This window comes from Anolis sagrei, chromosome 5 (assembly GCF_037176765.1).
Source record: "Anolis sagrei isolate rAnoSag1 chromosome 5, rAnoSag1.mat, whole genome shotgun sequence".
In the NCBI taxonomy this organism is placed as follows: Eukaryota; Metazoa; Chordata; class Lepidosauria; order Squamata; family Dactyloidae; genus Anolis; species Anolis sagrei.
Genome location: NC_090025.1, coordinates 168,191,922 through 168,218,569, shown reverse-complemented (window position 1 = coordinate 168,218,569; position 26,648 = coordinate 168,191,922). Strand labels below are relative to the sequence as shown.

Sequence of the window (26,648 nt, the reverse complement as noted above, 5' to 3'; positions counted from 1 at the left end):
GGTAATAAACGTTTGTAAAATAGGCTTTCGAACCATGGATAATTGTTTTAAGGTTCAGACTGAAATCCAGACATAATTTGCTGGCTGGTATAAATCTGCAGATGCAGACTGCAGCCAGGAAATCAGAAGACGTTTACTTCTTGGGAAGAAAGCAATGACCTATCTCAACAAAATAGTGAAGAGTAAAGACATCACACTGGCAATGAAGATCCGCATAGTTAAAGCAATGTTATTCCCTGTAGTATGGATGTAAGAGCAGGACCATAAGGCTGGCTGAATGAAGGAAGATAGAAGCTTTTGAATTGTAGTGCTGGAGGAAAATTCTGAGAGTACCTAGGACCGTGAGAAGATCCAACCAGTCCATACTCCAGGAAATAAAACCCGACTGCTCACTGGAGGGAAGGATATTAGAGGCGAAGATGAAGTACTTTGGTCACATAATGAGAAAACAGGAAAGCTTGGAGAAAACAATGATGCTGGGGAAAATGGAAGGAAAAAGGAAGAGGGGCCAACCAAGGGCAAGATGAATTGATGATATCCTTGAAGTGATTGGCTTGACTTTGAAGGAACTGGGGGTGGCCACAGCCAACAGGGAGCTATGGCAGGAGCTGGTCCATGAGGTCACTAAGTGTCTGAACAAATAAACAACACCATAAATCAGGAGACACCAAGTGCCCAGCAACTTGGGGAAGGACTCAACAGGTTTTGTTGCTCCTCACTAATTCTGAGCAGGAAATGAGTAACTTAAGGGCTTCCATTCTCCTACACTTTTCAAACATGTAGTATTATGAGAGGAATGAAAGCCCACCCCTTGGAGAAGAGGCATGTACCAAGATATTTCTGGTTGGCTTCAAGCTGACTCTATAATGTATTGGCTCCCACATACTTATGGTAGGTCCCAGAGATAGTTTATTTATTTATTTATTTATTTATTATTTGCACTTGTTAACCGCCACTCTCAGCCCGAGGGCGACTCGTGGCGGTGTACGGAACATAGAACATAGAAAAGACAACAGTTTACAATAGATCAAGACCATAACACAACATCTTACTAATACACAACTAATTAAACTAAAAATCCGCTTCGTCTTGTTTGGGGTCATAATCAATCTCATAGTCATAGTCCATTCCGGTGGTCATTCCAAAAACATAGCACTTAGTTGAAGGCCTTTTCGAAGAGCCAGGTTTTTAGGCCCTTGCGGAAGGCCATGAGGGAAGGCGCCTGTCTGATTTCAGCAGGGAGGGAGTTCCATAGCCGGGGGGCCACCACCGAGAAGGCCCGCTCTCTTGTCCCCGCCAGGCGTGCCTGTGAGGCAGGCGGGACCGAGAGAAGGGCCTCCCCAGATGATCTCAAGGTCCTCGTGGGCTCGTAGGCCGAGATGCGGTTCTCAAGGTATTTTGGGCCGGAACCGTTTAGGGGTTTGTAGGATAACACTATTTCACTTAGTCTGGCCTTTGACACAAATACTTGAGCTTTCTTTAACAGGCAGAAATTATATACTTGTGTCCTCTTATAGGACAGGCACAGATCCCACTTTCCAGGCAGATTGACAGTGATCCAAGCAAATTGGACAAGACTGAACAGAACAAGCTCTGACTTTGTATTATAAAAGGTGAACCTTCTAATCCCAGCTGAATACAAATGATTTTGTCCACAAAGCAGGTGGCAAACTCATCACAGCAGGCTGACAATGTTTCAGCCTCCAAGTAGAGACAATGTAGTTTCACCTGCCTCGTCACAACCGGAGGAACTCTGCGGGATGGCACTTTGTAGACACAATAGCAGCTGAGCAGAAAGATTTCTTCAGAGTGCACTGCTGTATAGTCTTGGAGAATGTGCTACAGCTTGGAATTGAACAGCTGCTAAGAAGCCAGAAAAAGTGCAGAATTCTTACATGCAGATTTCACTTTCCTACAATTGTAGACTATCTATGTGTGTATGCTTAAGTATTTAATCCTTATGATTTCAAAGATCTAGCTGATAATGTATGAGCATGTGGGAAATCCAAGATGCCAGAGAGTGAGCAGGAAGGATTTCTATAAATCAATAGTTGGGTATAGCTCCAATTGTTTCCATGACCAACAAAAACAGAATAACCAGTGTAAAATAAAAAGTACATCTTTTTATTTTACAAAATTTACTTAATATGAATTATTGTTTAAAGATTGTAGAATAAATCCTTTCATTATTTACCATCTGAAGAGCTTTGTCACATGTTCATGGAGAAGGATGCTTGTGTTTTGGAGGGAGGAATATGTTAATAAAAGACACACATAATCCTCTTGTTGTATGCCTTCTGTAACTCCACTCTAAATTAGAACAAGTCTTATCATAGGTTTATTTGGCAATATTTATGCAGGAGACTTGGCGTTGCCTTCTTCTATGGGTGGCACAACATGACTTGCACCGGGAACTGGACAGGGGGAGTGTGTCCCTGTTGGTTCTACTGGACCTCTCTTCGGCCTTCGATACCGTCGACCAAGGTATCCTTCTGGGACGCCTCGCGGGAATGGGTCTTGGGGGTACTGCCTTGCAGTGGCTCCGGTCCTTTCTCGAGGGTCGCTCCCAGAAGGTGTCACTAGGGGACTCCTGCTCGACTCTTCGGCCATTGCACTGTGGAGTCCCGCAGGGCTCAATACTGTCCCCTATGTTGTTTAACATTTACATGAAGCCGTTGGGAGAGATCATCCGGAGTTTTGGGGTGCGATGTCATCTGTACGCAGATGATGTCCAACTCTATCACTCTTTTCCACCTACCACTAAGGAGGCTGTTCAGGTCATGAACCGGTGCTTGGCCGCTATCTCGGACTGGATGAGGGACAACAGATTGAAACTAAATCCAGACAAGACAGAGGTACTCCTGGTCAGTCGTAAGACTGAACAGGGTACGGGGTTACAGCCTGTGCTGGACGGGGTCACACTCCCCCTAAAAGCTCAGGTACGCAGTCTGGGAGTTCTCCTGGATTCATCGCTGAGCCTGGAACCCCAGGTCTCAGCGGTGGTCAGGGGAGCATTCGCACAATTAAAACTTGTGCGCCTTGGGAGGGCTGACTTGGCCACGGTAGTACACGCTTTGGTTACATCCCGCTTAGATTACTGCAACGCTCTCTACGTGGGGTTGCCTTTGAAGACTGCCCGGAAGCTGCAGCAAGTCCAACGCGCGGCAGCCAGATTACTAACGGGGGCTGGATACAGGGAAGCACACCACTCCGCTGTTACTCGAACTCCACTGGCTGCCAATTAGCTTCCGAGCACAATTCAAAGTGCTGGTGTTGACCTATAAACCCCTAAACGACTCCGGCCCTGTTTACCTCTTCGAACGTATTCTCCCCTACGAACCATCAAGATTACTACGATCATCTGGAGAGGCCCTGCTCTCGGTCCCACCAGCCTCACAAGCGCGGCTGGTGGGGACGAGGGACAGGGCCTTCTCGGTGGTGGCCCCACGACTCTGGAACTCTCTCCCTCTGGAGGCCAGAACCGCCCCATCCATCCTAACATTTAGGAAACGGGTGAAGACGTGGCTGTGGAGTCAGGCCTTCGAGGAATGAGACAACACCATAGGACTCTGGATGGAAGTGGATATAGATCCATCTTATTAGGACTGACCACTGTAGTTTTATATTTAGTGTTTTTAAAGTTGTTTTGTAATTTGTGACATATGATATTTTAATGAGTGTATATGTTTTTATGGCTGTAAACCGGGCTGAGTCCCTCAACGAGGTTGAGAAGCTCGGTATACAAAACTGTGAAATAAATAAATAAAATAAATTGCCCAACATCATCCAGTGTGATTTCATGGTTGAGTATTGAAACAAATGCAGGTCTGCCATAGCACAATAGTCAAACCATGAAACTGGCTCTAAAATATGAAAGCAGTCTACTTGGCAAAGTGTTGATGATGGCTTGAGCCATCTTATTTTCACTTTATTTACCTTCAGGTCTTTGCAAACTAGAACATGTATGCAAAGTCAGTCATGTCACAATGGCGATAGTCAAGCTAATATTCCCCAGCCATCACTCCAAGGAGGCGATATATCAAGATTACTGCTCAGAATTCCCTACAAACGTGGGAGATACATTTTCAGGCCTCAACATGATCTAGTTTTTGGGACACTGTAATCCTCACTGTAATCCTCACTCTTCAAGGAATCATTTATATGGTTATATACATGCAGCATGCATGAAGTGTGACATGAAAGTATATAAAGAGAACAGCTATACAACACAATCCTCTTTTGGCTCTGTATGATTTTGGCTTTGTCCACCAAGGTTTTCTCTTTAAAATGCCACATTGACTGAGGGATTTGGAAAGTTGTAATCAAGGTTTTTTTTTTAAGTTTTCAAATTCTAGAACAAGCTCTTTTCAAAACCAATACAATATCCAATTTATACTTTCCATTAACTAAATGTATACCATATGAAGAGGTACTTGATTTTGACTGACATGAATGTACTGTACATTTAAGTAGAAAATTTCAAGCCATTCAGATTGGAAAGATTTTTTTAACCTTTTCATATTTTCCATCTTACTCATAAATATACCAAAAATATTGCTTTGTTATAAATCATTTTCCTAACTCTTTACACATAGTGCTGTGTAATTGCTTTAAGATCATTCCTTCAACTTGCTTTTAAAAAACTATTTTCCATTGTATTAGATGGTCAAAATTGTGTGGAAGGTACAACCCCCCCCCCCCCCCACCTCCAGCACATATACATGCATTATGTTTGCTTTTAATTTAGGTGAACATGGGCAGAATTTGTCATTTTTCTTATTGGTCATTTTCAACAGTTTTAAATGCTATTTGGTGCCCTTTCATTGCTTAGCAAGAAAGGAGAGATTATCAAAAGCAATCAAAATAGCCACATGGAAGGATGAGAGTGGATTCTTTAGTAAAATGTAATTACAACACCTGTTCCTTTTTGTTAATCTACAATAAAAAAGGAGCTGCAGTGGTGCAATGGGTTAAACTCTTGTGCCAGCTGAACTGCTGACCTGAAGGATGGTGGTTCAAATCTGCGAGATGGGGTGAGTTCCGGCCTGTCAGCTACAGCTTCCCATGCAGGGACATGAGAGAAGCCTCCCACAGGATGGCAACACATCTGGGTGTCCCCTGGACAATGTCTCTGCAGACGGCCAATTCTCTCACACCAGAAGCAACTTGCACTTTTCAAGTCGCTTCTGACACGATAAAAAAAATCTACAAGAAATGCAATAGTGTGGGTGCAAGTTTGGGAGAGAGATACTGTACAAAGCTTTTTAAAGCATAAAAAGGAGACTGGCCTTGAGTTAGGGAATATTGCAAAGGTGATGATGGCTCCCTGGAGTGTGAGATAAAACAGTGACATTTCTCTGAGAAAGCCCTCTGCTTCAAAGAAAGCAGGTTCAACACAGAGACTTTACCACCCCCACCAACACCTGCAAAGCAGTTCAGTAACACAGATTATATAAAAATTAAAGCAGACACTTTAAAATCTTTTTTTTCCTGATCTAGGCAATATCTACCAAAGAGGAAGTCCACAGCCCAGAGCCCAAGCTTTTAATATATGCCATTTTGAAATAACTATGCTGTGCTCAACGAGAAGGGGGGAGGAGAACAAACTTAAGAACTGCCATGTGATTGGTGTTCTCATCCTCTACAAATCATTAAACTAAGCATCTTGAATCAAAAGTACATTTTTAATGGAAACAACACTTAGCATTTCATCTAATGCTTTTCATCTTCAGAGCACTTCAAGGATTAATTAAAATGTACGAAGATTTTGAAATTTCTTTCTTTCTCTTTCTCTCATTCCTTCCAAAATTTCCACTTAGGAGAACTAGGGAGAGGAAAGCAAAGGTATATGCTGACAAGTGCGAATGATAACTTTTAATATCTCAAAACCAAGATTATAGGTCTATTTCACACACTGACCACAATGAGGTAAAATACCACTGGCAGATACATAGAATATGTATGTACTGTGTTTTCTGTAATACGCATGAGCCACAGTCTTTTTAAATGCACACACAGCTGCCATACAACCCTCAAAACAAGTCTTTTGTAGACTTTTTACTTCTTAGTAAACACGTACATAGCGGTGCAGTGGGTTAAACTGCTGAGCTGCTGAACTTGCTGACTGAAAGGTCAGCAGTTTGAATCCAGGGAGCGGGGTGAGCTCCTGCTGTTAGCATCAGCTTCTGCCAACCTAGCAGTTCATAAACATGTAAATGTGAATACATCAATAGGTACCACTTTGGTGGGAAGGTAACTGTGCCCCATGCAGTCATGGCGGCCACAAGACCTTGGAGGCACCTATGGACAACGCTGGCTCTTCAGCTTAAAAATGGAGATGAGCACCACCCCCCAGAGTCAAAAACTACTAGACTTAATGTCGAGGGGAAACCTTTACTTTTAAAAACACATACACCTATACGTGCAAACAAAAATTCTAGAACATATGAATCATATATTAATCATAGGGTTGGAAGTGACCTTGTGGGCCATCCAGTCCATGCTTTGAATGCGATTTTCCTGCCTCCTGGCAGGAGGTTGGACTGGATGGCCCACAAGGTCTCTTCCAACTCTGTGATTCTTAGTCTTATTTCATAAATGGCTGAACTTTTGCAATGTTTCAGTTTCATATTCTTTGAATAAGGTGATATCAATAAAGAACCTTTCGGCAACATCAAAATTCTAGGAGGTTCTTTTGAGCACATTTTTCAGGACAATTTGCAAAGGTTTACACTGCAATCTTGATCAAATATATGCAATGGCTATGGACTGCTACTGAAAAAGTGAAGCACGTGTTCATGGATGTATTCTATCACCTTTTCCATGTTTTGGAAAAGGAAGCAGAGCAAACTGTTCACTTGATCAGTCTTAGGATAGAAACATTCCCATTGTTTTGGTTTGGCTTCACATTTATCGCAGTGTATATGAATGAAGATTCTCATGAGCACAAACTCAAGAATTGGTACTGGATAAGAGTCAAGCCCGATGCTTCTACAAAATTCAAATATAGGATTTGAAGGCAACATTATTTTTCAATTCGATATATTTTTCTATTCGATATCCCTATAAGCTGATATTCTGTGGTACACATGACAAACATGAAGCTGCCTTTACATCCCATGACTAATATCTATTAATAGAAACATGTGTCTATAAATTTAGGACATTTTCACAAAGATATCAAAATTCAAGGCCATTACCACAAATGTATAAGAGTGAAAAATTATGAGAGAGGGAATAAAATCTCTTTTCAGCTGCTGTATGGTACCCTTAATCATAGAGGTTAAGCCTCCCTTATCCAAAATGCTTGGGACCAGAAGCCTTTCAGATTTTTGATATTTTAGCAGTTTTGGAATACTTTCATTAGCATATACATAGTGACTGAGAGAAAAGGGCATTAGATACATATTCAGGGCCTGTAGTTTTCCTCAAAGAGACCTTACTCTACCACTGTCAGAAATTTGATGGGGAAAGGTAAGGAGAAGTCTCCCAAGTTCTGTCATATGATTTACAGAAAGCCTCTGCAAAAAGTAGATGTCGGAAAGGAAAAATGTTCAAATATATCCAGATGCTATGGATTCAAAGAATATTGGAAAACTCCAGCAGCCTGGCCAACCTATGCTGCATTCATCCATCATGCTCCATTTCCATTTAGCGTGTACCCATCCTACCATGTACCCAGGGCCATAGCCAGAAAGAAATTTCGGGAGGGGTTGAAATTTTCGCGGGGGGGGGGGGTTGAAATTTTCGCTGAGGGGTTGAAACCTGCCTCCTAGCTCATGCTGAAGCAAAGAATACAGCAGGGGGCAGAGCAGCCTTCAATAGCCTGCAACTCCACCCCTGTCAACGACCTCCACCAAGTCTGGCCTCCTTAATGAGAGCATTCAACACACACCCACAACTTGGTTGCTTCACTACATCGGCTATTGCTGCAAGTAATGACAGTGTGAATAAATTGTCAATATTTGCTTGAGATAGAACTTGCAGTTCTGGAGGGACTCTTAATTTTTTGTATCTCATAGATTTAGCATGAGGATTTGGTTAACCAGTTAAAATTCATGAGTAAACCAGGTTTTTTAAAAAATCTGAAACATTTCGGGAGGGGTTTGAACCCCTAAAACCACCCCCTCGCTACAGGCCTGCATGTACCATCACTGGCTAGGTAGAAGTCGAACGTGGTGTGGATTGACCAGGCAGATGGATATTTCTAACATTCTCTAAGCCCACCATAGCCAAATGCATTTGGATATTTCCCTCTTTAAAAAGTCCCAAAGTATCCCAACTAATCTTCATATTTAACATGCCTTCACTCTTAGTTGGCTTTGTTAGGTTAGTGTAATCATGCGGTCTTCTGTTTGGTTGAGATTCCTACATATAGAAGCCCTTGTTTTAGTTCTCATTGTTGTTTTTAATGGAATCTTGATCCCATTAAGCATCAGTTGTGAGCAGACCATGGATTATGTTCAGAAAAGCTGGGCCATTCACATTCACTCTAAAAATTAATAATTTTATAGTCAAATTACAAGCAAAATCTCAGCATAAATACACTCCAGTTATTCTCATCATTGGTAAGTTTAGGTAAGACAGCTTTTTTGAGCTTAGCATAGATAGACCATATGCCTTTGTGAAAAGAATCTGGATATGTCTTTAAGAAATATGAAACCAGAATTCTTGGCACTAGAATTGCCTGATAATCAAAGGAAAGCAAAGAGAAAATAATTTAGGTTGTGGGGGTATGAAAAGATTATGAAAGGGATATCTAATTAGAATTCTTCAATTCCACACATCAATTTATTCATTAACATTGTTTTTTTCTATTTTCCAATGATCTTTGTATAAAAAAGTATTCATTTTTGACATTCCTCTTGGTTTTTTTTCTTCTACAACCTTGATCAGACAGTTCTTACATAAGATTTGTGGCAATTTGCTCACAGTCTTTGCCTTCCAGTTATGTGTGCTGTAAAAACCAATCCACCGGTGTCACATAGGTAATAAAGGAGATGGACAACAGCTTTCCCCATGGGAAGAAAGCTTTACTAAAATAAAAGCTTAGGTAAAAGAACTGTTTATTCCCACACTCAGGGATGGAAACAAAGTGAAAATAATGGTGACATTTAGTAACAATTTCCATGTTAAACTATGCAAAATCTTGTGGCAAGTCTAACAAAAAGCTATATGGCATAAAGCAGACTCTTGCTCCCTCAAAGTTTATACCGTAGATCAGGGGTCCTCATACCTTTTAAGCAGATGGTCATCTCACAGTCACTCAGATTGTTGGGGGGGGGGGGGGGGAGCTGGACTATAGTTTGAAAAAAACAATTTTCCATGTACACTGAACATATCTTATTTGTAATGGAAAAAATAATTAAAGAAAAATACAATTTTGCTATTATGTTCCTTCAAGTTGTTTCAAACTTAGGATGATCATAAACCTAAAATTTTATGGCCCTCTGTGGCACAGTGGGTTAAAGTGCTGAGCTGCTGAACTTGCTGACCAAAAGGTTGGCAATTCGAATCCGGGGAGCGGAGTGAGCTCCTGCCATTACACCTAGCTTCTGCCAACCTAGCAGTTTGAAAACATGCAAATGTGCGTGGATAAATAGGTACTGCTTCAGCGGGAAGGTAACAGCGCTCCATGCAGTCATGCTGGCTCTTCGGCTTAGAAATGGAGATGAGCACACTACCCTCAGAGTCAGACACCACTAGACTTAATGTCAGGGGAAAGCTTTACCTTTGCTAAACCTAAAGTTTAGGGTGAGGGCTAGGTAAATTACGCTGGAGGGCTGCATTCGGCCCACGGCCCTTCAATTTGGAATCCCTGATTTACATTCATGGCTGAGTGATTGGCAACTGTAGGTTGCAAAGTTACTTCTCTCTTTTTCTTATTGTTCTTGCTACCAACAGAAGCTTGTCCACTGAATAAAAAAAATAAATAATAATCAGGTTTTTTCCAGTTTATTATACCCCACCCCCACCCCCCTTCTCGCTGCCTGGGTGCCTAAGTATCTTACACTATTGTCTAAAACAGTGGTTCTAAACCTGTGGGTCCCTGAGTGTTTTGTCCTACAAATAACAGAAATCTCAGCCACTTTACTAGGATTTCTGGAAGTGTAAGGCCAAAACATCTGGGGACCCACAGGTTGAGAATCACTGGTCTAAAACAACATACAAATGCCCCCCTCCCCACATATTTGAGGATTTGCCTTTTGTGAATTTGATTATTGGCATCCATATTTGATTAATATGTTCACTCTTGGAATCTGTAGATCATCCAGTGGAATTCTATGGTTAACTTTCAGTGGACGTTGACTATTGAGTCACTGGAGAACCTAGAGATTTCTAGAGAGAACACTTCCCTATGCATTTAAAGGTCCTGCCAAATGATTCTATTGGAAATTTACCATGGGATTATGCTGGACAACCCACAGATACATAGAAAGATTTTCTCTCATGATAAAAATCGTGTTTCACATCATGGGTTTTCCAGTTTCATGGGGGTTCTGCACCCCTAACCCCAGAAAATGTGGAGGGATGACTCTATAGCTAAAACTCTTTAATAGAAATGATAAATTAAAAAATGACTAATTCTACTTTAAAACAAAAGTCTAAATGTCAAGATTCACCCAAGACAAACACTCACTTGAAGTTTGGGCAAAGGGCAAGGTTGTTTCCCTTTCTGTCCCATGCACTGGTGCTGACTGGCCTGAAAAGTGAGTCCTATTTTTACATTGGGAATTGGATTGCATCATTTTACACTCCTGAGGACAGAAGTCTGGACTAAGGATTTCGAAGCAAGGTGTGTAGCAGCCCCCTGTCACTCCAGGGAAGGTGATGTTGAAAAGATTCATGGAAAAAGCTAGAAGGCTGCCAGCTGTTGCCCACCAGCATCTATGGCAGGGGTCCTCAAACTAAGACCCGGGGGCCAGATACAGCCCTCCAATGTTATTTTCCCAGCCCTCACTCAGGGTCAACGTAAGTCTGAAACTACTTCAAAGCACACAACCATAACAACAACAACAACAATCCTTTCTCATCAGCCAAAAGCAAATCCACACTTCCCATTGAAATACTAATAAGTTTATACAGTATTTGTTAAAATTGTTCTTCATTTTAATTATTGTATTGCTTTTAAGTATTTTTTGCACTACAAATAAGATATGTGTAGTGTGCATAGGAATTCATTCATGTTTTTTTCAAATTATAATCCAGCCCCCCAACAGTTAGAGGGACTGTGATCTGACCCTCTGTTTAAAAAGTTTGATGACCCCTGCTTTTGCCAATTCATGAACACACACACACACACACACACACAAACACATCACCATCAAGAGATTATCAAGTGGTTCAAGGTCAGATTATTCTGTCCTAGATTAATAAAATAATCTTCTGTCCCTCCCTTCACATCGCCATCACCTTTTGATGACCAAATAAAGAGGACTCCCCATTTCTGAAGTCAAATACAAGGGAAGGGAGAAGTCAGGATTTCAAGGATTGCATTCTGAACAGCGACATGTAATTACTGCTATCAAAATGAATGGGGATATTTCTGCAATAAGACATGCTCAAATGAAGGCTTGGTAGCACGGTGCATCACTACAGAATACATAACATTTCATTTCCACAGGAGACATGAAAAAACAACATAAGCTCAAGAAAGCTCACAGGAGAGATGTTCTTTTGCACCAGCACAATTTATTTGTCAAGAGAATGACCTTAGTGAGGTGAAATGTTGTTACAATTATCATTCTCTGCCAGGAAAAGACACAAGACTTCAAGAATATGTGTAAATTTCATGTTATTCTGTACTGCAGGTTATTTAGAGAACACCCTTAGAATTCCAGTAAAATTCAATTGCTTGCAGACAGTATTTGGCTTTTTAATATTCTGTGCTTTCCTAGCTCTCTTTCACACATGCTCCTCCAACATTAGAAAGGCTTCTTCCTCTTCTGTACAACACAAACTCAAATCCAACACATTATTTGAAAACAAAGGACAGAAGAGCTGCCAGGTTCATGACTATTAGATTGGAAACTCTACTACTCCCTAATACCAGTTTATCTACAAGTAAGTACCTCATGATGAATTTCTAAATATATCTGTTGCATGAATAGTATTTTGCTAATGCGTGACATCATTAGATATGTTAAGCCAAAGCAAAGATTCTCAGCAAGCCAAGTTGAAGGAGAAATCACACCAAAACAAATCTGTTCTTGATATTAGGACCATACATTACATGTCCCATCCCAGTAAAACTATTATCCCAGTTAGTGACCAATGGCTTTCCAGTCATCGTAGGTTTTTCCTACTTTTGCCTTAGCAGAGGAATTGCTACAGATGAACATCTGGTATGAACTCATGGCTTACAAAACATACAGTTGAAGTCTTCCAACCTGTTCTTAAAAAGTTTATTAGTGTATTTGTGTGTGTGTATAGATACACATAGGGATGCAACTCTATGGGACAGACCTTGTTAGATACAGATTTATAGCACTGTTAGTAGGAAAGTCTGATGTTTCAACAATAGGAGCTGCTGGTGGTGCAATGGGTTGAACCCTTGTGCCAGCAGAACTGAAGACAGACAAGTCGGAGATTCAAATCCGGAGAGAGAGTGGATGAGCCCCCTCTGTCAGCTCCAGCTCCCCATGCGGGGACATGAGAGAAGCCTCCCAAAAGGATGTTAAAACATCAAAACATCTGGGCATCCCCTGGGCAATGTTCTTGCAGATGGCAAATTCTCTCACATCAGAAGCGACTTCTGATATGAGAGCAGTTTCTCAAGTCACTCCTGATATGAAAAAAGCTCCTGTTATATTGATGTCAGTGATGCCATCACAGATTCTAATGCCAGGAACTTAGAACTCTAATGTGGTATTGAAGTTATTACCCTTTGCTATAACAGCATTGCTTTGTGTTTAAAACACATACTCCCTTGGTATTCTGCTTAATTATAGTAGTTCATTATGACAATATATAGATTTCTAACATGAGGAGGAAGACAAAACACTAGTCCCTTCTAACATATTGCTGAAGCAGGAGGCCGACAAATACAAATGTCAATTAGTTCAGAATAATATAAAATGATGTTAAAATAGTGCCATTTCCAACACTCAGATAACACATGAAACTGCAAAGAAGGAACAAGAAGCTTGCAGTTCTGTAGTCAAAGGCTTTCATGGCTGGAATCACTGGGTTCTGTGAGTTTTCTGGGCTGTATGACCATGTTCCAGAAGCATTCTATCCTGACATTTTTCCCTCATCTATGGCAGGCATCCTCAGAGGTTGTGAGGTCTGTTGGAAACTAGGCAAGTGGAGTTTATATATCTGTGGAATGTCCAGGGTGGGAGAAAGACCTCTTGTCTGTTTCAGGCAAGTGTGAATGTTGCAATTGGCCAGCTTGATTAGCATTGAATAGCCTTGCAGCTTCAAAGTCTGGATGCTTCCTGCCTGCAGTTGGTTTGTCAAAGTTCCCATACTAATGAGGAGTAAAAGCGGTCATACATGACATAGTTCCATATTCAAACCTGTAAGTCCCCTTTGCAGTGATGGTCATTAACGATGAGATAATGAAGAAATTGTCTCATGCAACAACATCGCACATAGTTGTCACTCTCACATTCCTTCCTCACAGTCATTATTTCATATAATTCAGAATGCCCATTGTCTCTATAACAGACCACTGAAGGAACAGTTAAAACCTTCCACTTTACCAAATCATCCTAGAGATAGATATTAAAGGGTGCCCAGAATCACCACTTCTAGTAACATGCCTAAAAACCCATTCCACAACAAATGTCCAAGCTCAAATTATTTCTCACAAACTAAGAGGTCATTTGGGATCTTTTCTCAAATTAACTGGAGGAGAGAGAGATATGTGAATATTTCACCTGTTTGAGAACACCAGCTGAATGGCAGTTCTCAAATATTGTGCAGCTCTGCATTTGAAATTTATGCTCTTGCCAGATTCTTCCCCATTTCACTTTAAGTAGTAATTTAAGAGGCAAACTGAATGATGGCCCTCAATACAAAACATCTGCATTGGCACATTTGCCTACCACAAACAGACATAGCAACGCAATTTGCTACCTAGCTCTAGCACAGTGTTCCTTGACCTTCCTAATGCTGCAAACCCTTAATACAGTTCCTCATGTTGTGGTGACCCCCAACCATAAAATTATTTTGTTGTTACTTCATTACTGTAATTTTGCTACTGTTATGAATCGTACTCTAACTATCTGATATGCAGGATGTGTTTACATTCACTGGACCAAATTTGGCACAAATACCCAATACACCCAAATTTGAATACTGGTGGGGTTGGGGGAGGGATCATTTTTGTCATTTGGAAGTTGTAGTTGCTGGGATGTATAGTTCGCCTAAAATCAAAGAGCATTCTGAACCCCACCAACAATGGAATTCAACCAAACTTGTCACAAGAACTCCCATGACCAACAGAAAATACTGGAAGGGTTTGGTGGGCATTGGCCTTGAGTTTTGGAGTTGTGGTTCACCTACATCCAGAGAGTGCTGTGGACTCAAACAATGATGGATCTGGATCAAACCTGGCACGAATACTCAGTATGCCCAAATGTGAACACTGGTGAAGTTTGTGGAAAATAGACTTTGACATTTAGGAGTTGTAGTTGCTGGAATTTATAGTTCACCTACAATAAAAGAACATTCTGAACCCCACCGATAGTTTGGCCCAACGATAGAATTGGGCCAAACTTCCCACACAGAACCCCCATGACCAACAGAAAATACTGTGTTTTCTGATGGTCTTTGGCAACCCCACTGACACCCTCGTGACCCCGCCCCTGGGTCCTGACCCCCAGGTTGAGAAATGCTGCTCTAGCATGTAATATAACTAGCCCAATATTAAGCATACATATTTATGGCAAACCTCCACTTAAAGTTACTGAATGTATTTCCAAGTGAGCATGTTTAAGATCAGAAATACAACACTCCCTGGACTGTCTTATCCGAAGGCAAAATAATCAATAGCCCACACAAATGTTTTTAAATATCACATTTCACTTATTAAAAACTGTATCAGATTTCTGTAGCACTTTTTAGCAAAACAAATGCATTCGTTCATCACATCATGCATTACATGCTCCCCTCTTTGCATCATACTACCATGCTAACCAAGCTTTATGCAGGACAGAGTAAAAGAATTGCATGGAGATTCTCTACTAAATACTCCAGATTCTGCTGCATTTTCATTAATCTGCTCTTTTATATGCTGCTTCCATGAAGCAACCATGACAAAAGCATTAGTTTGCTTTGCAGAATAACATACTTGTTAACACACTCATTTTTTTAAAAAAGAAAAAAAACCAATGTCATGCTTGGAAGACAGGTAATGTATATCAGATGGGCTATAGAATGCATAAGATCAACTAGGAATCCCTCCAGCAGCACTTACATAAAGCTCTGCCAAACTTCATGTTACCTCCACAGAGTCACTAAATTGTTTATATGTTCCCCAGAGAGATGATCCTAATGAACTAAATGACGCAATTCATTGACATTGATAATAACAGCAGAAATCTGTCCAAGGAAATATCGAGGCAGTATGAGGAACCCATCCCAATTAACAGCCACAGAATGCTATATTTAACGAGCTGAAAGCAATCTGTTCCCCGAAAGAGTCCCACTTAACCAGATTGTCTATTAAGAAGGGTCTGACTTTAATAAATTCAGAAAAGACGAAAAAATGTTTACAACCAATTCATCCTGGAGAAGAAGTGGACACAACTGATAATGTGACAACTCCTTACTGAATCTAATTGTTTTAAGTCAAACCAGCCAGAAAGCTTGCTTCTTGAAATGTTGAAGTGACCTTTCTAGCATGCTTATTAACTCATTCTCTCTCTCTCTGGCATAAATACACAGCAATTATTTATTGATACAGCAGAATGAGCAGGAAGATTTTTAGTACCAGCTCTATAATCTGTTAAACAAGAATGCAATATGCAGGCAGCATAAGCAAATCCTCAACTTGGAGCTGCCCACTAGCTGTTTCAACCCAAGACTTCCCTCATTAATATTTTCTGACTGTGCCTGGCTTTCTTTTCTTTTCTTTCTTTATTTGATTCAAGATATTTCCCTCCCTGCAAAAAAATATATATAAAACAACAGTTCCAACTGATATACTAGTCGAACAGAGTATGTAACCTACTGCACAAGAAAAGAGTTTTGTGTCATCTGAATGGCTTCCAAGTCTCACCAGGCACAAGCTCCTGTGGTCTGTGGCCCATTTCACCAAACATGTCATTTGTTTTCAAGCTGCCATTAGACTACAAGAGACTAGTCTCCTCCCAAACTTCCCTACTATATTAAATGATGCTTAGCTTTCATAAATATACTGAGATCCCATTGCCTCAATGTCTGCATCTACTACCTTCGCTTCCTCCCACTTTCCTCCAAAACAAATTCTTCTCTTCCTACTGCCTAAGCTCTGGGTTTCTGTGCATTTTCCAGGCTGTATGGCCATGTTCCAGAAGCATTCTCTCCTGACGTTTTGCCCATATCTACGGCAGGCATCCTCAGAGGTTGTGAGGTTTGTTGGAAACTAGAAAAATGTGGTTTATGTATCTATGAAATGTTCAAGGTGGGAGAAAGAAATCTTGTCTGTTTGAGGCGAGAGTAAATGTTGCAATTGATCACCTTGATTAGCATTGAATAGTCTTACAGCTTCAAAGCCCGGCTGCTTCCTGCATGGAAGGATCCTTTGTTGGGAGGTGATTAGCCAGCCCTGATTGTTTCTTGTCTGGAATTCCCCTGTTTTTTGAGTTTTTTATTTACTGTCCTTATTTTAGAGTTTTTTTAAAAAAAAATAAAATACTGCTAGCCAGATTTTGATCATTTTCATAGTTTTCCCCCTTTCTGTTAAAATTGTTCACATGCTTGAGGGCTTCAATGGCTTCTCTGTGTAGTCTGGCATGGCAGTTGTTAGAGCTAATTGCCTCCCAACAAAGGATTCCCCCAGGCAGGAAGCAGCCAAGTTTTGAAGCTGCAAGGTTATTCAATGCTAATAAAGGTGATAAATTGCAACATTCACACTTACCTCAGAAAAGACACTTACCCCTGGACATTCCAAAGATATATAAACCCCACTTGCCTAGTTTCCAACAAACCTCACAACCTCTGAGGATGCCTGCCACAGATATGGGTGAAACATCAGAAGAGAATGCTTCTGGAACATGGCCATACAGCCCAGAAAACTCATGGCAACCCAGTGATTCCAGCCATGAAAGACTTCAGCAACACATTGCCTAAGATCTGTTCCACCTTGCCCCATGTGGAGGCTTCAAAAGATCCTGTTTGTATAAAAATGGATACAGATCATACGGATAAGATACGTGTTTATTCACAAACTGTGTGTTTTTTCTCCTCCTCCAATCAGTTCCATACCTTGCACACAACTCACTTGGGATACTGAAATGACACTTCCCCTTTCCTTGCCCTGACATGCCATCTCTCCACGGAGGAAACAGGGGAAGTAGTGGTGGAGGAAATTCCTCCCAAAAGATAGCATGCCCTGTGCTTTCAGCACCTAAATCAAAACTCTCCTCTTGCTGCAAACTCAATGAAGTCTGCTTTAGCCTACTTTTAAGTAACCCCCTTTCAAGTCAGCAAAGAAAGGTCTGACAAAAGCAGTTGGCAGCTGCCTTCTGACTCTGCAGTTTGGACAACAAACAACATGCCATTTATTGAGGCAAATAAAAGGTTGGGTTGCTGTGAGTTTCCCAGGCTGTATGGCCATGTTCCAGAAGCATTCTCTCCTGATGTTTCACCTGCATTTCTGGCAGGCATCCTCAGAGGTTGTGAGGTCTGTTGGAAACTAGGAAATTTGGTTTATATATCTGTGGAATGCCCAGGGTTGGAGAAAGAACTCTTGTCTGTTTGAGGTAGGTGTGAATGTTTTAATAGGACATTCCACAGATCTATAAAGCCCATATATGATCTATAAAGATCAGGAGAGAATGCTTCTGGTGCATGGCCATACAGCCCACAAAACTCACAATAATCCAGTGATTCCAGCCATGAAAGCCTTCAACTATACAAATAAAAAAGTTGGTATTTTAATGGAAGGATTCACTTATATACAAATGACTCTATCTTCACATTAAATCTGGTCTCTTTTTTATATATGGGAGCTAAAGGAGATGGCGAGGATTGGTGTTCTTTGAAGGCACAAGCCAATCCATACTGATCCCATCTACTATTCATGTTTACTTCTGAGTCAACTGCTATCAGAGTGTCCATATGGAACACAGGTTGGGTATACCTCTTATTTAGAATACATGGGTCCAGAAATGTTTTGCATTTCAGTTTCTTTTTTTAGATTTTTGAATATCATAATTGCATATACGTATATAATAAGACATCTTGGAGATGGGACTTAAGTCTGAACGTTGAATTCACTGATGTTTCAGGTTATGTCAAAGGCTTTCATGGCCAGAATCACTGGGTTGTTGTGAGTTTTCTGGGCTGTATGGCCATGTTCCAGAAGCATTCTCTCCTGACGTTTCATCTGCATCTATGACAGGCATCCACAGAGGTTGTAAGGTCTGAGGTATCTCCAGAAGCATACTCTCCTGATGTTTTGCCTACATCTATGGCAGGCTTCCTCAGAGGTTGTGAGGTCTGAGATTGCTCCAGAAGCATTCACTCCTGACATTTATCCTGCATCTATAGCAGGCTGCCTCAGAGGTTGTGCGGTCTGAGATTGCTCCAGAAGCATTCACTTCTCCTGCATCTATGGCATTTCTCCTGCATCTATGGAGGCTTCCTCAGAGGTTGTGCAGTCTGAGGTTGCTCCAGAAGCATTCTCTCCTGACGTTTCATCTGCATCTATGGCAGACATCCTCAGAGGTTGTGAGGTCTGAGGTTGCTCCAGAAGCATTCTCTCCTGACGTTTCATCTGCATCTATGGCAGACATCCTCAGAGGTTGTGAGGTCTGAGGTTGCTCCAGAAGCATTCTCTCCTGATGTTTTGCCTGCATCTATGGCAGACATCCTCAGAGGCTGTGAGGTCTGAGATTGCTCCAGAAGCATTATCTCCTGACATTTCTCCTGTATCTATGGCAGGCATCCTCAGAGGATATGAGGTCTGTGGTTGCTCCAGAAGCATTATCACCTGACATTTTGCCCGCATTTATAGCAGACATACTCAGAGGTTGTGAGGTCTGAGGTTGCTCCAGAAGTATTCTCTCCTGACATTCGCCTACATTTATGGCAGGCATACTCAAAGGTTGTGAGGTCTACGGTTGTGAGACCTCACAACCTCTGAGGATGCCTGACAAAGATGCTGGTGAAACGTCAGGAGAGAATGCTTCTGGAACATGGCCATACAGCCTGGGAAAACTCACCACTACCCTGATTCAGGTTATGTTTTGTAAACATAGCCTGAAGTATTGTTATATTTGAAATAATGTGGGGTGGGACAAAGTTGGTATACTCTGGACCACGTGAAAAGCAAAAGGGGTCACTGCCTCATAGGGACAATTTTGGCTTGCTCAACCTGACCAATGGCTCCAGTGTTACCTTTCGAAGAAAGGTGACTTCTTTGGATCCCCTTAAAGGAATTTCACAAGTGGACAGGCAGCTAACCATTCTGCCTGCTGACAAATTCGGGGGGGGGGGGGGGATGGGACTTTATATTGTCAAAGGCTTTGATGGCTGGAATCACTGGGTTGCTGTAAGTTTTGTGGGCTGTATGGCCATGTTCCAGAAGCATTCTCTCCTGACATTTCACCTGCATCTATGGCAGGCATCCTCAGAGGTTGTGAGGTTTGTTGGAAACTAGGAAAATGGGGTTTATATATCTGTCGAAGGTCCAGGGCGGGAGAAAGAACTCTTGGCTGTAAGGGATAGGTGTGAATGTTTCAATTGGCCACCCTTGATTAGCATTTAATGGCCTAGGAGTTTTCAAGGTCTGGCTTCTTAAACAGGAAAGAGTTTCCCATTTTCCTAGTTTCCAACAGACCTCTCAACCTCTGAGGATGCCTGCCATAAATGCAGAAGAAACGTCAGGAGAGAATGCTTCTGGAACATGGCCACAGACCCCTCAAAACTTCCAGCAACCCAATAGGACTTTCTTTGCGGGATGGGACGGCAGGGTTGTCCATGGCGAGGAGGGAGGAGAAGGACCAGGAGAAGAAGGCGAGGAGGCGCCCCTCCATCCATCTATCAACCCTTCTTCCTCCCAAAGCCATGCAGCCTCAGCATCGCCGCTCAAGCCCCGCGCCAAGCTTCCTTACCTTCTGGGCTGTTGCTGCGGAGAGATGCGGAGCCTTCTTCTGCCAGAGGAAAAGGATGGAGAGGGAGGCTTTCCCGGCGTGGTCGGCGCCTTCCAAGCGGCGAGGATGGGCTTGTGTCACACGCCCGGCACAGCAGCTGAGGCCACCCCCCTCCTTCCCCCCTGGAATACAAAACCGCGCCGATCCGACGAGCTGCTCTTCCCAGCAGTCCCGAGCTTGTCTTCCCGAGACTGAGGCTGAAGCGCTGGTCGGAGGATGAAGGCGGAGCGAGGAGGAGGAAGAAGAGGAGGAGGAGGAGGAGGACCACCACCTCGCGGGCTCCTCTTCAGGCCCTCCTTTCTCCCCGGCGGCGTCTCCGTGCGGAGGGACATCCAGCCCCCGACCCCGGCGGGCGGCTGGGCCTGGTCCTGGGCTTGGTCCTGCCCTCCACTGTCCCTCCGAGGCGTCCCTCCGAGGCCTCCCCGGGGCCTAGGAAGAAGAGGAGGAGGGGATGGAAACGAGGCCCAGGCGCGGTCCTGGAGAGACTAACCGGGGAAAGCCCCTCTCTCTTCGCAGGCCGAGGGGGAGACGGAGCAAGAGACGCGCTGCGCTCGCCTTGCTCTCCTCTTCCTCCTCGTTGTCCTCGTTGCTCTCCAAGTGTTGCCGGCTTCTGCGCTCCCCGGAGCCAAGCAAGCTGTCCCCCTTTCCCTCCCTCCCTCCCTCCCTCCCCGAAGGGAAAGGCGGGGGAAGAGCGAAGGCGGCGCTTGGCCAAGGCTGTCCTTCCTCCCTCCCTTCCTTCCTCCCTTCCTTCCTTCTTGAGGGGCGGCTCGCTCTCTCGCCTGCTTTCCGCCCTCCTCAGCTGGCCAACGCCGGCTCCTCTCGCTCGAGCCCCCGCCTGGAGGAAGAGGCGAGAAGGGTGGTCGTGGCCCAGCCGAGGAGGAGGAGGAGGAGGAGGCGGCCACCACCACCACGGAGGGCTCCGCGTCTCATGCCTGTCTGGAGAGGACGGGCCGGGGGAGGCGAGCAGAGGCGGAGCCAGGCACACGCCGCTCGCCAACACACACACACACAACCGCACACACACTCTCTTTCTCACAGGCCGCCCAAGGAGAGGCGGCAGGCGAGGAAGGCTTGGCCGCGCTGCAGAGGACCGCCTCTGGAGCCCACCCTTTTTGGCCCTCGGCCCTCCGAGGTTGGAGGGAAGGACCCGGGGCGGGAGGAGGCCTGAGAGGGAAGGGCTTTGGGAGCGCCCGAAGCCCAGGCCACCCAAAGGCGCCCTGCCGCCCGGGACCCTCGCCTGGCTCCCGACGCTCCAGCCACAGCAGTGGGATTCTTGTTTTCCGTTCAGGATCGACTTGACAAACTGCAAGTCTTGTCAAAGGCTTTCATGGCTGGCATCACTGGGTTGCTGTAAGTTTTTCGGGCTGTATGGCCATGTTCTCTCCTGACATTTCTCCTGCATCTATGGCAGGCTTCCTCAGAGGTTGGAAGGTCTGAGGTTGCTCCACAAATATTCTCTCCTGACGTTTCGCCTGCATCTGTGGTAGGCATCCTCAGAGGTTGTGAGGTCTATTGGCAACCAGGCAGGTGGGGTTTCTATATCTGTGGAATGTCCAGGGTGGGAAAGGAGAACCCCTGTCTGTTGGAGGTTGGTATGAATGTGGCAATTGGACTTTCCACAGATATATAAACTCCATTTTCCGAGTTTCCAACAGACCTCCCAACCTCTGAGGAAGCCTGCCATAGATGCAGGCAAAAGATCAAGAGAGAATGTTTCTGGAACATGGTCATACAGCCTGGAAAACTCACAACAATCCAGTGATTTCAGCCATGAAAGCCTTTGACTATACAAGTAAAAGTTGTTTTTTTAAAATTGAAGGATTCACTTATATACAAATGACTCTAGGTTCACATTACATCTGGTCTCTTTTTTCTATATGAGAGTTAAAGGAGATGGCTAGGACTGGTGTTCTTTGAGGACCCAGCCCATCCATCCTGATCCCATCGACTACCCATGTTTACTTCTGAGTCACCTGCTATCAGAGTGTCCATATGGAACACAGATTGGGTATATCTCTTATCTAGAATACATGGGTCCAGAAAGGTTTTGCATTTCAGCTTTTATTAGATTTTTGAATGCCATAATTGCATATATGTGTATAAGACATCTTGGAGATGGGACTTAAGTCTAAATGTTGAATTCACTGATGTTTCAGGTTATGTATTGCCGATTGCTCTAGAAGTATTCTCTCCTGATATTTATCCTGCACCTATGGCAGGCTTCCTCGGAGGTTGTGAGGTCTGAGGTTGCTCCAGAAGCATTCTCTCCTGGCATTTATCCTGCATCTATGGCAGGCATCCGCACAACCTCTGAGGATGCCTGCCATAAATACAGGTGAAACATCAGGTGAGGAAACGTCAGGAGAGAACATGGCCATACAGCCCGAAAAACATACAGCAACCCAAACTGCAAGTTGCTTCTGGTGTGAGAGAATTGGCCATCTGCAAGGACATGCCCAGGGGACACCCGGATGTTTGATGCTTTACCAATCTTATGGGAGACTTCTCTCATGTCCCCGCATCGAGAGCTGGAGCTGACAGAGGGAACTCATCCATGCTCTCCCTGGATTCGAACCTCCGAACTCTCAGTCAGTAGTCCTGCCATCACAAGGGTTTAACCCAGGCATGGGCAAACTTTGACCCTCCAGGTGTTTTGGACTTCAACCCCCTACAATTCCCAAAAACCAGTAGGCTGTTAGGAATTGTGGGAGTTGAAGTCCAAAACACCTGGAGGAAGTTTGCCCATGCCTAGGTTAACCCATTGCAAGGCCATCCAATGGGCTAATCAAGATGGTCAATGGCAACATTCACACTTGCCTCAAACAGACAGGAGTTCTTTGTCCTGCTCTGGACATTTCAAAAATATATAAACCTCACTTTCCTAGTTTCCAACAAACCTCACAACCTCTGAGGATGTTTGCCATAGATGTGGGGTTTTATTTTAGTGTCATGAGCAGCTTGAGAAACTGCAAGTAGCTTCTGGTGTGAGAGAATTGGCCATCTGCAAGGACGCTGCCCAGGGGATGCCTGGATGTTTGATGTTTTTCCATCTTTGTGAGAGGCTTCTCTCATGTCCCAGCATGGGAAGCTGGAGCTGACAGAGGGAGCTCAACCCTCTCCAGATTCAAACCACCTCTCAGTCAACAGTCCTGCTGGCGCTAGGGTTTAACCCAGGCATGGGCAAACTTTGGCCCTCCAGGTGTTTTGGACTTCAACTCTCACAATTGTGGGAGTTGAAGTCCAAAACACCTGGAGGGACAAAGTCTGCCCATCCCTGGTTAAACCCAGTTGGATGAGCCAGTCACTCCTTCCCACCCCTTTGATTGCTCTGAGAGAAGAATTCTGTGGATTCCGCGAAAGAGACAAATGCATGGACTGGAATTCTCCCTTAAAAGCCAAGCTGTCTAAACTGAGACCATCATTCTTTGGCCATGTCGTGAAAAGAGATTAATCGCTAGAAAAGATGGCAATGCTGGTTAAAGTGGAGGGCAAGAGAAAAGGAGGAAGATCCTGTACCAGATAGATAATCTCAATGAAGGAAGTCACCGGCCTGAGTTGGCAAGGCAGTTGAGGATGGGCTGAATGGGAGGTTTCTCATTCCTAGGTTTACCATAAGTCAAAATTGACTTCTTAAGATGGTTAATAAGAACCACAAAGATGTCCCTTTCTATCAGCTGCCCCTAACAGAACAAAAATTTGACCTAGGACCTTCTATGGCAAACAAACCACCTTTCCCAGTTCGGGGCAGAGTTGTAGAGACCTCCTGGTTTTCACCCTGTGTCCTCTAGGATGGGTTGGAAGTGTCCTGAAATTCACCTGAGAGAAATGATTGGGCCAGGCCTTAGCAGTTTAGTCAAGGGCACACATTTATTTATTTATTTAATTTATATCCCACCCTTCTCACCCCGGAGGGGACACAGGGCGGCTCACAACAAAGGCACAATTTGATGCCTTGAACACATATCAGCAAAAACACACATTTATGGGAAAGAGTGCCCTTCTGGAAAAGGTCTTCACTTGCTCCTTCATTTGCCTTCCAGTTGCTGCAGGAGGGTGAGAGGGTGGGAAATCAATAACGGAAGAACACCTCCCATGACCATGATGTTTCAGAGGGGAGACTTGCCAGGAATGAACCAGTCTCGGAGCTGAAAGAGGAAATTTTGGACGTTGAAGTGCGGCTGTGTTTTCAAGCTACAAGACATTCGGAGGACTCTTCTGAAAGAAGCGATTTGTAGACCACACTCCCAACTCCACATTGGTTGAACTTTAGAGGCTGATCCTAAATATGTTTTAGGGAGTCGTTTCTCAGTGATCTTCATATCCTGTGCAAATGTATGTCACCAGTCTATGGAGAAAAAATATATAGAAGAAGCTGTTTTATAGCTGACCCTCTATACCAGTGGTTCTCAACCTGTGGGTCCCCAGGTGTTTTATCCTACAACTCAAGAAATTCCAGCCAGTTTACCACCTATTAGGATTTCTGTGACTTGAAGGCCAAAATATCTGGGGACCTACAGGATGAGAATCACTGCACTATACACAGAAATTTTGCATCCATGGATTTCATCAACCACAGCTGAAAATAATGCCCCCCCCCCCAAAAAAATATCCCCCAAAGGAAGCCATTTTCTATAAGGGACATTTTACTGTGCCATTGTCTATAATGGAACTTGAGCATCCATGAATGATTTGGGTATGGGGTATGTCTTGGAACCAAGTCCTAGTGGATATCAAAAGTCCAGTGTGCCACTTGAAAATTTTGCCTATCTAGATGTTTATCAGATCTCTCATGCAAGAACATATATGGGAAATATGAATAATCTCTGTGGTGGCCCCATGGCTGTGGAACGCCCTTCCCATGGACATTAGATCTGCCCCTTCATTAATAGTGTTTCGAAGAAAACTAAAAACCTGGCTGTTTGAACAGGCGTTCGGATAAATAGTGCAATGAACGATGAATATAGGAAATGGAATTATGGATGACGAATTGGATCACGATTTTAGTTACGAGACGTTGATGTGTTGTTATTGATGTGTCATTATTTTGTATATTATGCTGTTAATGATTTTAAATATTGTATGTTGTTCGATTGACTTTTGCTCTTGTTGTGAACCGCGTTGAGTCGCCTACGGGCTGAGAAACTGCGGTATACAAGCAAAGTAAGTAAATAAATAAATAATAGAATCACAGAGTTGAAAGAGACCACAAGGGCCAACACATTTATGTTGTGCTTCTAGAGCAGCGTTTCCCAGCCTGGGGGTCAGGACCTGGGGGTGGGATCATGAGGTTGTCAGTTGGGTCACCAAAGACAATCAGAAAACATGGTATTTTCTGTTGGTCATGGGGGTTCTGTGTGGGAAGTTTGGCCCAATTCTATCACTTGTGGGGTTCAGAATGCTCTTTGATTGTAGGTGAGCTATACATCCCAGCAACTAAAACTCCCAAATAGCTAAATCAACCCACCCCCCCAAGCCCATCAAATTTGGGTGTATCGAGTATTTCTGACAAATTTCATCCAGTGAATGAAAATACATTCTGTATATCAAAACAGTAGCAAAATTACAGTTATGAAGTAGAAATGAAAATAATTTTATGGTTGGGGGTCACCACAAAATGAGGAACTGTATTCAGGGATTGTGGCATTAGGAAGTTTGAAAATCGCTGTTCTAAAGAATAGTTCTGTCCAGCAAAAGTCCCTTCTTTTGCTGGACTGCTAAAATGACACATGAATGGGCTCTAGAGAAAATCAGACCTAGATTTTGCCTATAACCTAAGTTAACTTTGGGCATATCATGAAAAGAGATGTATGAAGGATCCTTCTTTGGGGGCTTTTAAGCAGAGGCTGGATGGCCATCAGTCGGGGTGCCTTAAATGCGATTTTCCTGCTTCTTGGCAGAGGGTTGGACTGGATGTCCCATGAGGCGCTTCCAACTTTATGATTCTATGAATCACTAGGAAAGATGATGATGCTTAGTAAAGTGGAGGTCAATAGGAAAGGAAGAAAACCACATTTTAGATGGATAGACTCAATCAAGGATGCCACAGCTTTGTTTGCAAGACACAAGCAGTGCAGTTGAGGATAGGGGAATTGGAGGTTTCTCACCATAAACTTAAGTCTTCTTGAAGGATATTAACAACAACATTCACCAGATCCTTTTAATGTGAAAAAAAAAATACCTAGGACCTTCTATAGGGAAAGATGTTGCTTTACTCTTTCTACCCTGGGCTGCCAAAATAAAAAATGAAGGTGGCTCCCATTCCCTTTAACAATGGCTTAGGGGGAAAAATCAGGCATTGCTTTTTACCTGTTTGTATGACAAGCTCCACCTTCTGAAATCTCC

General features: G+C 43.3%; 1 protein-coding gene across 1 annotated transcript in view; it reads right to left on the bottom strand.

Moving 5' to 3' along the window:
• The window catches only part of LARGE1 (LARGE xylosyl- and glucuronyltransferase 1), a 388,170-nt gene extending 367,446 nt beyond the window's left edge, over positions 1–20,724 (bottom strand). Inside the window, exon 1 of the mRNA XM_060776947.2 lies at positions 20,268–20,724. The gene's annotated coding sequence lies outside the window, so the exon portion shown is untranslated. The remainder of the gene's footprint in view (positions 1–20,267) is intronic.
• Between the last annotated feature and the right edge of the window lie 5,924 nt (positions 20,725–26,648).